Source organism: Apteryx rowi, unplaced genomic scaffold, assembly GCF_003343035.1.
Source record: "Apteryx rowi isolate R43461 unplaced genomic scaffold, aptRow1 scaffold_168, whole genome shotgun sequence".
In the NCBI taxonomy this organism is placed as follows: Eukaryota; Metazoa; Chordata; class Aves; order Apterygiformes; family Apterygidae; genus Apteryx; species Apteryx rowi.
This window is the reverse complement of record NW_020447952.1, coordinates 1,202,463-1,213,114: the sequence shown is the minus strand read 5'-3', so window position 1 is coordinate 1,213,114 and position 10,652 is coordinate 1,202,463. Positions and strand designations below refer to the sequence as shown.

Here is a 10,652-nt window from a genome sequence, read left to right as displayed (position 1 = left end):
GCACCCAGCGCCCTCGCCCGCGGCACAGCGCGGTGGCGGCGGCTCCTTGCAGCCCCACGGTGCGGAGCGCCCCGCGCCGTGGCTGCCCCCTCGCTCGAGCGCGGGCTGCAGCCCCTTCCCYRCGAGCGCCCGGTCTCCAGCGAAGCYGGGTGTTCAGCGGAAAGCCAGGGAAAGGGGAAAGAAGGAAGCGGGTGGGGAAAGGGGAAGCTTTGAAGCAGATGTGGGCACAGCTCAGCCCGCACGGCCGGCTGGCGCGGGGAAGCGCCGCGAGCTGAAACGCCGCTTCCCCAGCTGGGAACGCCGCTTCCCCGGCAGCCCTGTCCCTGCGATGGGGACACGCGGGACAGCAGCCCAGCCGGGAATGCGCCGGTGCTGCCGGCCAGCCATCGCCGCTGGGGTCCCCAGCGCAGGCTGCRCCCGTGCCGAGCCAGACCCCCAAAACCCGCTTTGCAAGGGCGGCGGGGAGAGACGCCCCTGCGCGGGCCGGCTCCCCCGAGCGAGTCGCGGCTCTTCTGCCGGCCGCGGCRAAAGCCTCACCGTGCCCTGCGCCGGGGCTGGCGGACGCGTCTCCGCTGCCAGCGCGGGCAAAGCCGGAGCTCGAGGCCTCCCTGGGAACCGCGACAGGCTCCGGCGTAGGCAGCCCGGGAGACACTCACCTGGGCGAGCGGAGCTCCTCGCGCCGTCTCAGCCCGAAAAATCCTGGCTCCCGCGAGAAGGGCGCCGGGGCTGCCCGGCACACGGAGCGGCATGCACAGGGCCCCGGCGCCGCCGCATCGCCGCCCCCCGGCCGAGCGGGCTGTGCCGCGCYGCTCCTCGCCGTCCGGAGAGGGACGAGCGCGCGTTGTCCGAGGGAGAGCAACGCAGCGGCAGCGCGGGGCACGGAGCAGGGCTCCGGGGTGGCGCCCGGCCTGCCTCCGCCTCGCGGCGAGGAAGTGGCGCTGGGGGCAGGATGTGGGGACGCTGACCCTGCTTTTGCTGCACTTTCCTGCGGGATTACGCTGGGCGCGGGGGGCTGGGGCCGCCGTGGCCGGAGCGTGCCATGGACCCAGGGGTGGCTCCGGCGCCCCGCGGCACCCTCGGGCAGGAGGAGGTCGGGCATCCCGCCCGGGCCGGGGGAATTTTGGCCGTGCAAACGCGGCATCGGTCTGGGAGCTCCCGGGGCAGGGCGAGCGCAGCCGAAGGCCCCCCCGAGATCCGGGACACGGTTGCGCCCTGCTAGGTTTTGCCTCAGCCGGTTTTGCTCTCGCCGTCCGGCGTTGTCCGAGTTTCCGCTCGCCCCCGTGCCGGCGACTGCCCAGCGCCTCGGCCCTCGCGGCCCAGCTGCTTCGGACTCCTCTGGCTTTGGATACGGAGGGAGACGGACAACCCGAGGGGAGGAAACCGTCTCTCCTCCCGCCATCACCCACGAATGCACCCCGGGGACGCAGCGGAGGAAGGAGGACGCTTGCCCAGCTGCATCCACTCAGGGGGACTCGGAGGATTTGCAAGGAACCACCAGGCCGTCCAGCGCGGCGGCGGCGGAAACCGCTGCCTTCTGCGCGGCGCAGCGGCCGGCTCCCCGCCGGGACTCAACCGGGGACAGCTGAGAAAACCTGGAGCATCTCCCGACCTGGTTTAAAGAGGCAGCAGCAGCCTCGGGAACCCGGGCGGCGGTCGGCGCACGCGCACACGGGCCTCACGAGGCGGCCCGCCGAGGCGCTGGCGGTGCCGCGGGCGCGGGAGCAGGGCGCGTGCCAGCCCGCCCCTTCGCTTTCCGCCCCCTCGCCGCGCCGTGGTCCCCGACGCTCTCTCGCGAGGTCCTTCTGACCCGGCCGTTCCCAGCTGTTCATCCAGCTGTGCCAAGCGAGACCYGGAGCGCCGGGGTGGGTTTGGACGCCGCAGCGGATTCCCGGGGATGAATCAGCCCGGTTTGGACCGGGATCCTAAGCAATACGACTCCCGGGGGCAGGCGCCCCGCTCGGTCCGCGCCAGTCTGCGCGCGGCGATTCCCAGCCCCACGCCGTGCTCGTGCCTTGCCCGGCGCATCCGGCGGTCCGGCCCAGGGACCACGGCCGGGCTCTGCCCCCAGCCAGGGAAAACTGCTCTCTGCAAGCCTGTCCGGAAGGACGGACACGGTTAACAAACTGCCTGCGCACACGGGTAAGGACGGCCGGGTGGAAACCCTGCAGCAGCATCACGGCAAATCGCGCACAGCAGCGAGCCCTGGGGGCCGGGGGCACCTTGGACCCGCTCCCGCGCGAGGAGGGGCAGCCCGGCCAGCGAGCCGCGGCGCCGGCGCCACGCAGAGCCGGCTCGTGCCAGCCCGGCCTGGGCAGAGGAAGGCCGAAGCTGAAAAACAGGAATTGGACCCCAAGAGGAGCCCTGTCTTTGCACAACGGAGCGGGTTACAAAATCGCCCAAAGGTCGAATCGCGAGGAAACTTGCTGACGTGCCCTGTTCGGCGGGAGCCCGGCCCGGAGAAAGGAGAAGAGACTCCTGCACTTCTGCTGCGCGGCACCAGGAAAGCGCAAAGCCAGACGTCCGCACGAAGGGGGGATTTGCCAACGCCGGCGGCTCGTGACTGTCACAGCAGYGCGCCGGGAAGGTCCGTCCCGCACGCGGGGGCTTGGGGAGCGCGGCAGGTCCCCCCGGCCGGCGGGGAGAGCCCCRTCCCTGCCGCCAGCCCGCGGGGACACGGCAGCGCCCGCCGCTCCCGTGGGACGAGGCTCCGCGTGGGTGCCTGGATCGCGGCGGGGATGCGGAGCGACCCACGCTCGCCACCACGCAGCGGGGSCCCCTGAAGCCCCGGTCACAAGCTYRTCACCCCCCCGACGTGCTCGGGTGAGACGGTCCCGCCGTGGCCCCCCCAGCAGCAGTAAAAGCAGTTTGCATCCGAAAGCAGCTCGGCCCTTTTGAAAATGTAAAACGCGACCTTAGCTCCAGCAGCGGCGCCTTGCACCGGCTGGCTCTGCCCGGAGCGCCGGGCTCCTCGCACCCCTCGTGGCTTCGGACTTTCCAGCCAAACCTGTCCTGGACTCTCCTGGAGCGAGACCCGGCAGCACCTCCCCACGAAACCCCTCTCGAGACGCGTGTGCCCGCAGCGCACCCGCGCCGGCTCCAGGCCACGGCGCCTGACGCCCCCTTCCCCAGCCGCCCGCCGGAGCACGTGGTGCCGGAGCCGCTGTGCCGGGGCCTTGGCAGCCCCGCGGGCTGCAGGCTGCTGCCRTCGATTTTGCTCCCGGGAGGAGCAGGAGAAAAGGAGCAGGTTTTGCCGGGGGGGGGGGGGGGGCAACAAGCCAGGGCAAAAGGTGCTTGCAGAAAAGGCTGGGCGGACACGGGGCAATGCGGCTCGGCCCGGCTGCCTCCCGCCTCTTCCCCGTCTCCRACCCTTTCCATGGGGAAAATACCTGCTGCCTCGTGCGGTCCTGCACCTCTGCCCAGAGCTCCCTGCGCGCGGCGCCAGGAGGGATGAAGTCGGGGGGTCCCGGGCACCCCGGGCGGGCTCAGCCGGGGAGGAAGAGGAGCCGCTCAGCGCAGGAGGAAGGCTCAAGGCAAAGGTGGTGCCTCCCCGTGCTGCCGAGCCCGTCCCGGAGAGCAAGCGCGCTCTCACACCCTAGCAGCCACCCGTGTCCGGGCAGGCACGCGCACAGCGCCGCTCCTATCCGTTTTTAAGGGGAAGGGGAGGGGAGGGAGCCGCAGCGGCATCGCTGGGGGTCCTTGGCAGCGCTTCGCTCCGCGAGCAACAGCTGGAAGAGGGTGTGACGGCGTGAGCTAGGAAAGCTGGCCGGGATCCTGCTGTGACCCAACGCGAGGGAGAAGCCAGCTGCTTCCCACGGGGCTGCCTTTCCTCCCGGCTGGGAGCACCCCGCGCTCGCAGGTCCGCCGGCCAAGGGCCGCCGCGGCACGAAGGGCCGGGCCGAACGCCCGAGCGGCGCCGTGCCCGGCGCGGGAGCCGTAGCCCTGGCGGCTGCAGAGCACGTCTCAGCGGCGTCCCCGCCTTTGATCCGCGCGGGTCAGCCCGCCGCTCTCCGATGCATCCCGGGCTCCCCCTCCGCCGCCCGCCCGCCCACCGCCCCCAGCTACTTCCAAGACGTTGACTCACTTCCCTTCCTGAAATCTGGCTTCCAAACGCCGCTTCTGCTGTCGCTGGGCTTTTTTCCCCGAGGGCTTTTATCACCATCAGGAGCTAGCAGCTGTTTCGGAGCATCCTCCCCTCCGGCTCGCACCGGCGCACGGGATGAGCCACCGGCGGCCGCCGCATCTGCCGGCCCAGTCCAGCCCGCGTGTCGGCCCCGGCACCGCTAACGTGCGCGGAAAGCCTCCGGAGAGGCCGCTCCAGCAGCCGGGGTCGCCCGGGCAGGCGGGAGGGGGGCGGCTGGCCCCAGGTGTTTCGGGGCCAGAACCCGCGGGTGCAGCGAGGAGAAGGGGCCAAGCCGGTCCGGGGCCGTGGGAACGCAGCTGCATGGGGAGCGGCGGTGGCTCCAACGTGTCCCGGGGGCTCCGCGGTCTCCGGGTGTCGAGCGGTGCAGCCTCCGCCCCCGCTCACCGGGAGGTCGGAATGAGCCAGGGCTTAGTGTGGCACGGGGAAACTCCCTTTTCCGCCCGTGCCTTCCCTGGCTGCTGCCGAACCGCGCGCTTGGGGCCAGGCCTCCGCAGCAGCGGCCGGGACGCACTCCGGGACAGCGAGCGCGTGGCCGGGTGAGGAATACCGGAGGGGTTACGGAAGATAACACCGATGGTGACGCACGCCAGCACCCGCAGCCTGGCGCGAGGGACCCTCCCGGCGCCTCTGCTCCTCCCCAGGTCCAGTCCCAACGTTTGCAGCGCTAAGAGCCATCGCTGGGGAAGGGTTTCGCCCCCGCGTTTTGGGTGCGAGGGCACCTCCTTGGGAGGGCAGAGAGTTTTGAGGGAGATGCCCCCGTTCTGCCTTCCTCCTGCTGGCAGGACACAAGGAGGGAAAGGAGCAGGAATCGCAGGACAAACCGGCTCCGTCACCTAGTGCCGCCTCCTGCCCCCAAGCCAGGACCCTTCCTGGACCCGCTCTGCCCCCAACGTACCGGATTCGTTCATCGGCAACACGCAAAACCTGCTGGAGACGTGTTTCTGGAGCGCGGGGGCATAGGTAGACCTCCACCTGCTCGCCGTGGCTGCGGGCCAAGCCGCAGCGCGGGGGGAGCACGCTTCCTCGGCAAGCTTCTAGGAGGATGACAGCTCCTCGAGGAAGCCTGGAAGCCAAGTCAACGAAGGGGGGAAAAAAAAAAATAAAGCAAGCTAGCTATCGCCTTCGACGTGCTTCGAGTCGAACGGCGCTACTGCAGACCGTCTCCTGGATCAGCCCGAGCGCTCGGTGCCAGCTGCACTGTTTTACGGAGTTGTTGCTATCAGCAGGGAAGCACATCTGGCAGCGCCTGGCGGAGCTGGCGGGGAGCCAGCCGCAGGCTCTCCGAGGCGGCGGCGGCAGGATCGGCAGACGCGCGCGTTCTTCTGGCTTCGCTGCTTTTCGCAGCATGGGATGGAAACACGGAAATCCTGGAAAGACGCAAACCCAGAAGGATGCACGACCTCGGCTGTTTCTGAGCGGGGGGCACGGCTCGCAGGACGGAAAGGGATGGCGCGAGCCCGCCGGAAAACGCCGCCGGGGCGGCGCGGTGGGACGCTGCCAATGCCGGGGATGCTCCCGGCCCGCGGCCAGCAAAGGCTGCTCTGCCCGGGGTGCGCGGGGCCCGCCTGGCCTCGAGGTCCATTCCAGCAGCGCCGCGGGGGTAAAGACATGCCGGGGTGGGAGCACGCCACGTGCCATTTGCACGGAGCAAAGCAATYGCGGCTCTGAATTTAGTTCCCCCAAGCGTTCTCGGGAGCCTGGTGTTTCAGGAACCGCAGCGCTTTGCTTATTGCCCCTTCCGCGTAACGAGAGGTGGCTGCGCTACTCGCAGGAGGACAAATCCAGGCGGCACGCTTCTCCCGGAGCCGAGCCGAGCGCCGTGCCCGGCGCTGTCCCTGGCGCTGTCCCTCCCCGCGGGGCCTGGGGCGCTGCAGGGAAGGTCAAGCGGGGCAGCTCAAGGAAGACGTGCTAACGGCCAGCCGGGGAGAGCCAGCTGGGAGCAGTCACCCTGCGCCCCGCGTCAGCGTCAAGTGTCAACCAGCCAGAGCCCATCCTCGGGCACCCGAAGAGAGGGTAAAGACAGAGCATAAGTAATTACAGGTGGAGCTTTAGCAACGGTCAGAGGCAAGAGGGAAGCTCCAGGGAGCAGGGGGAGAAGAGGGAATAAAYACCAAATCGCAGCCCCACTGCCCCCAGCCGGGGAAGGTACAGGTCGAGGCTGGATGCCCACGGGTCCCTCCCGAAAACGTGGGCTGGAGGAGAGGAGGAAGCCCGGGCACTGCCCCTCGCAGGCGGAGGGTGCAGCCGTTCCCCGTGGCTCCCCCGCTTGCRGTGATGGTGACAGCCCCCGGCTTCTAGACGTGTTGCTTTGCCCTCACACCCCGCAAGCGCAACGCGGTTTGTTCCTTCCCCCTTCCCTCCSGCGCCGGGCGACAGCAATCTGCCAGGTCAGCTGAAGTGGCTCTCGGCAGGCGCCGAGCCGCAGTGACGCGGCTCGTTGGACCGGGGACGCTGACGAGGCTTTTTATAAACCTCCCGGTGCCCTCGGCCAAGCGAGAACCTGGCAGCGAGCCGCGGGGGCCCCTCGGCGCCGAGCGCTGCTGCCTCGCGCCCCTCCGCCCCGCGCGGCGCGCGGGCACCCTCCTTGGACCAGAACCCGCCYGAGTCATCTTTAAGCAGATGACACRCTCTCGCTGTTGAAGAAAACACGAGAGGTGCTTTTCCTTTGCCGAGGGAACGTTCCCTGTGATTCAGCGCCACTTTCTCCTGCCTTGCGGGAGCAGCGGGGGGAGAGGAACCCGCCGAGCCCCCCCCAGCGCAGCCCAGAGCACAACTGCTTCGGGCTGCGAAACGCGGCATGAGCCTGCACCGCCTTTCCCGGGCCCCAACCCTGCCCCGCTCCAGGGCTGGGTTTATCGCGCCTCCCCCTTCGCACGATTTTGGCTGCGCTGCCCATCAGAGGGGGACCGAGGCGGCTGCTGTTCCCAGCCTCCTCCTCCCTGCTCGAGCGCGGGGAAGCAGGCGAAGGACAAGCCTTCCTCCGCCTGCCCCTCTCTTCCCATGCCGGTGTCCTAACACAGACACGCAGGGGCAAGGAGAACCTCTTCGTTGGCACGGGCGCCTCTCGGGTCACCGTGGGGCGAGGGCACGGTGCGGGAGCGGCTCCCGAGCGTGGGAAACGCTGCACGACGGCTGTGAACACCCACACCGGAGCGAAGCCTGGAAGCGCTGAGCTAATCCAGCAGCTGAAGCGTTTCAACGCCGCCTCGGGCTCTGGGCGTTGCAGCTGCCGGCAGCCGCATCCCACTGCTCCATGTACAACCTGGAGCACAGAGTCCGGTGAGGACCAAGCAGGGAGCATCCACAGCCCCACCGGGGTCCATCAGGGCAAAGAAAGGCTCAGGAGCGAGTCTTGTTTCCCATTACTGCAATGCAAAAGGGAATAGGACGCCACGGTGCAACCGGACAGCTCAGGAGCCGCGGCTCCTCCCCGGCAGGAACGGCTGCCCGCTCGGCCCACGCGCCCCGACACGCGCGACAGCAAACCCCCATCTCGGAGCTGACACGGCTCAGTCCGTGCTCCGTATAACCTGGCCTGGGTCTGTAGTTTATTCACTCACAGCACTCGGCGCTGGGTTTTGGCTGAGCACCATCGTTTCTGACCGGACGGACACGGCCAGACAAGTGGCAACATCCTGGCTGGAGCTTTGGGTGTGAGAGTAGGCATCGAGCCAAGAAAGAGAGACATAAGTTATCTTTTTGCTTAATGCTTATAACAGCAAGCCATCAGCCGACACACAGACCGCGCACAAGCCCAGGCCACGTCCGGGCACTGTCGTTCCAAGCTCACGGGACAAGGGCAGCAGCGAGGCAGGACTCTGCGCGTGTCCTCGGAGCGGCAGGACCACGGCCCATTTGTATTTTTAATCAGCTGAACACAGTCCCCCAGGAGGCTCTGCAAACCCCTAATATCCCAGCAGAGATCCCTCCCGCGGCCTCCCCATTTCCCACGTGCTGGATACGAGGAACGCAGCCCTCGTGCTCTTCGCTTCCCGACCTACTGCAGTAATAGTCTACGTATTCCATTACTGCCTTGCGATCCAAGTGGAAATGAAAGATCATTGCAAAAATAAGAAGTCCACATACAGGATGTCAAACAGACTGGTCGCTTCACATGTTTCACTGATTTGATACAATCACGGAAAAAACAGTTCCAACTTGTGCAATTCGCAGCTTATAAATAGCAACCAAACAAGGAAGCCGAGCAGGCCTCCGCGCAGCCACGGCTGGGCTCCGAGGACGCTGCCAAAACGCGCCTCGGTCCCACACGCTGCAAACAGCGCTGCCGGCTGCAGCCTCCGCGGGCTGGCGAGCGCGCGCTCGGAGGGAGACGGCGCCAGCGCCGGCGCTGCAAACCCACGCTTGCCCTCGGCTGCCGGCGAGGGAGACCCTCCGAAGGGCACGGAGGCAGGGGCATCTCTGTGTCCCGCTGCTGCAAAGCGGGGAGAAACCAGATCAGCACGGAGGCTGGGTCCATGCTAACACTTATCGGCCTCCCGCAAAGCCCGAGGGGAAGACGCAGGAGGCCCAGAGGCTCCACGGAGCAGGAGGCATCGCAATGGCCAAATACAAACTTTACCCCCAAAGCATTTGCCCTCAGGGGAAGCTCCATCTTTCCCCAAGAAACGAAGTCAGCGTTCCCGGGGTTTCGTTACTCCCTCCCCAAGCCTGGGAAAAGGAGCAAGGATGGGATGGAGCGACCCAGCCTCGAGGCTCGCATCCCACCAGCGCGGGTCCCGGCGTGCCCCACGCTCCTCCCCTGCTCCGACCCCGCACCTCCCGCGTCCGGGCGCCTTCCCCTCTCCCTCCGTCCTCTCCCAGCTGTCTGCAGCATTTGTCTTTCAGCCGCGTCTCCCTCCCTGGAAAGCTCTCGGATGCCCATTTTTATCCCGGCTTCCTGGGGAAAGGCGGCTCGCGCAGGAGAACTTGGCAGCCACGCGTGCCTCGCTTTCCTCCTAGTAATTTTAAGCATGTTGGACAATTCCAGACAAATTCGACGCAGAGCCTCAAGGAGATAATTGCCTACAGACGCCTTGATCAGCAAGCCGGGGGGAGAGACGAGAGCGATGCCAAAGCGCCTCCAGTCCCAGCCAGAGACGGAGGCCGGGCCGGTGCCAGGGGAGCCCAGGGGCAGCCGCCAGGGCCCCCCTGAACCTCCGGCTCCCGGGGACGGAGATGCACCCAGACGGGTGCCAAGAGCAGCCGGGACTCGGGACGTTCCCACGCTGACCGAGCACCCCGGCCCTGCCCGTGGCCTCCCGGGTGAGCATGGAGCCACCCCCCGAGGCAGGACGGGACRAGCCGCCCCGAAACCCGCTCCCCGGCGCCCGTTGGCCTTGCGGCACCCGCGGCCGCGCGGGCTCCCAACAGCCGCTGACCAACGGGGCTGAAACCAGGCCTGGTGCCACAGCTGCGAGGACGGAGGGAAGCAGCCCCGGCAAGCGGAGGGCTGCAGCGCCGTCGCTGCGGGTGCCGCCTGCCTGCCTGCCGCAGGTGCGCTCCTGGCTTTCACATCCCTCACGTTTCTCGCCGAGAAGGGAAGCAAGAAGGGGATGGGGACAGCCGCTGCAAGGGGGGGCGGAGGGAGCGGGGTTTCGTGGCCTCGCTCTGCCGGCCCCGGCAGGGCCCCACGGGAGGGGGAGCCGGGAAGCAGGGGCCGGGGTCCCRCGGAAGCCATGAGGAGCTACCCAGGCTCCCGCCTCYGCACGAGGTGCCCAGCTCCAGCACAGCCCTAAATCCCCCCCGCGGGGACGTTTCCTGGCTGAACGGGGCAAGGACCGCAGTGTTTCTTGGTGGAAACGGTGCTCGTGTTGCCGTGCTCGGCGGTAGGTGCAGCCAGAGCAGGCTTGGCCACGAAGCCTGGCGCCGCCTGGCTTCCCGGTCCAGCCGGGACCTCCGGGAGCGGGAGGGAGGGCCGGCCCCGTCTGGTGAGCAAAGGGAGAGGTGCCTCATTAACAACCCCTTCGCCTTGTGCAAACGAATCGGGCCACAGTCAGAGGGCGAGCTCAGGGTGCCCACGGCGTCTGGGACCTCACCGGCTCGGAGGCGGCGGGCGGAGAGGAGCCACCCACCAGGCTGGGCCGCCACGGCCTTTCCGTGACTCCCGAGCTCCATCCYGGTGGGCGATGAGCGTTCCCAGCACCGTGGGCCAAGCCAAGCTGGAACTGCATCCCAGGGAAGAGAGTTGTTTCCCATAAATTGCTGGTTTTCTTCAGTCAGAAGAGGCTCGTGAAGGTTACTTCGGCTTTCACAGCGTAGTTGACATGCAGAACTGGTCTCCGGCCAAGGTAAACGTCTGCAGCTGAAGGCAGGCGCTGCAGCCAAGGGAGTTATTTCGGTGCCTCCGCAGGGCCCCGCTGGCAAGCGGCGGCCTCAGGTGCCGGCACGGCCGGAGCAAGTCGGGTCCGAGCCCCCTCCACGGCGTAAGGCAAGGCAGGGCTGGTGCGGGACTCGGACCCGAAGCGCGGGGTAAACCGTGGCCCAGCACGGCCGGCCCGAGCATCCCTCTCCC

The 10,652-nt window shown here is 68.1% G+C and overlaps 1 protein-coding gene across 4 annotated transcripts in view; it reads right to left on the bottom strand.

Moving 5' to 3' along the window:
• CMKLR1 (chemerin chemokine-like receptor 1) overlaps window positions 1–10,652 on the bottom strand; it is a 79,689-nt gene that overhangs the window by 9,135 nt on the left and 59,902 nt on the right. The window contains exon 1 of one of the 4 annotated variants that reach the window (XM_026060326.1): window positions 4,082–4,138. The exons of 2 other annotated variants lie outside the window; for them this stretch is intronic. The gene's annotated coding sequence lies outside the window, so the exon portion shown is untranslated. Of the gene's footprint in view, window positions 1–656; window positions 703–4,081; window positions 4,139–10,652 lie in introns of those variants that run through there. One more of the 4 variants, XM_026060325.1, reaches the window with a different exon arrangement.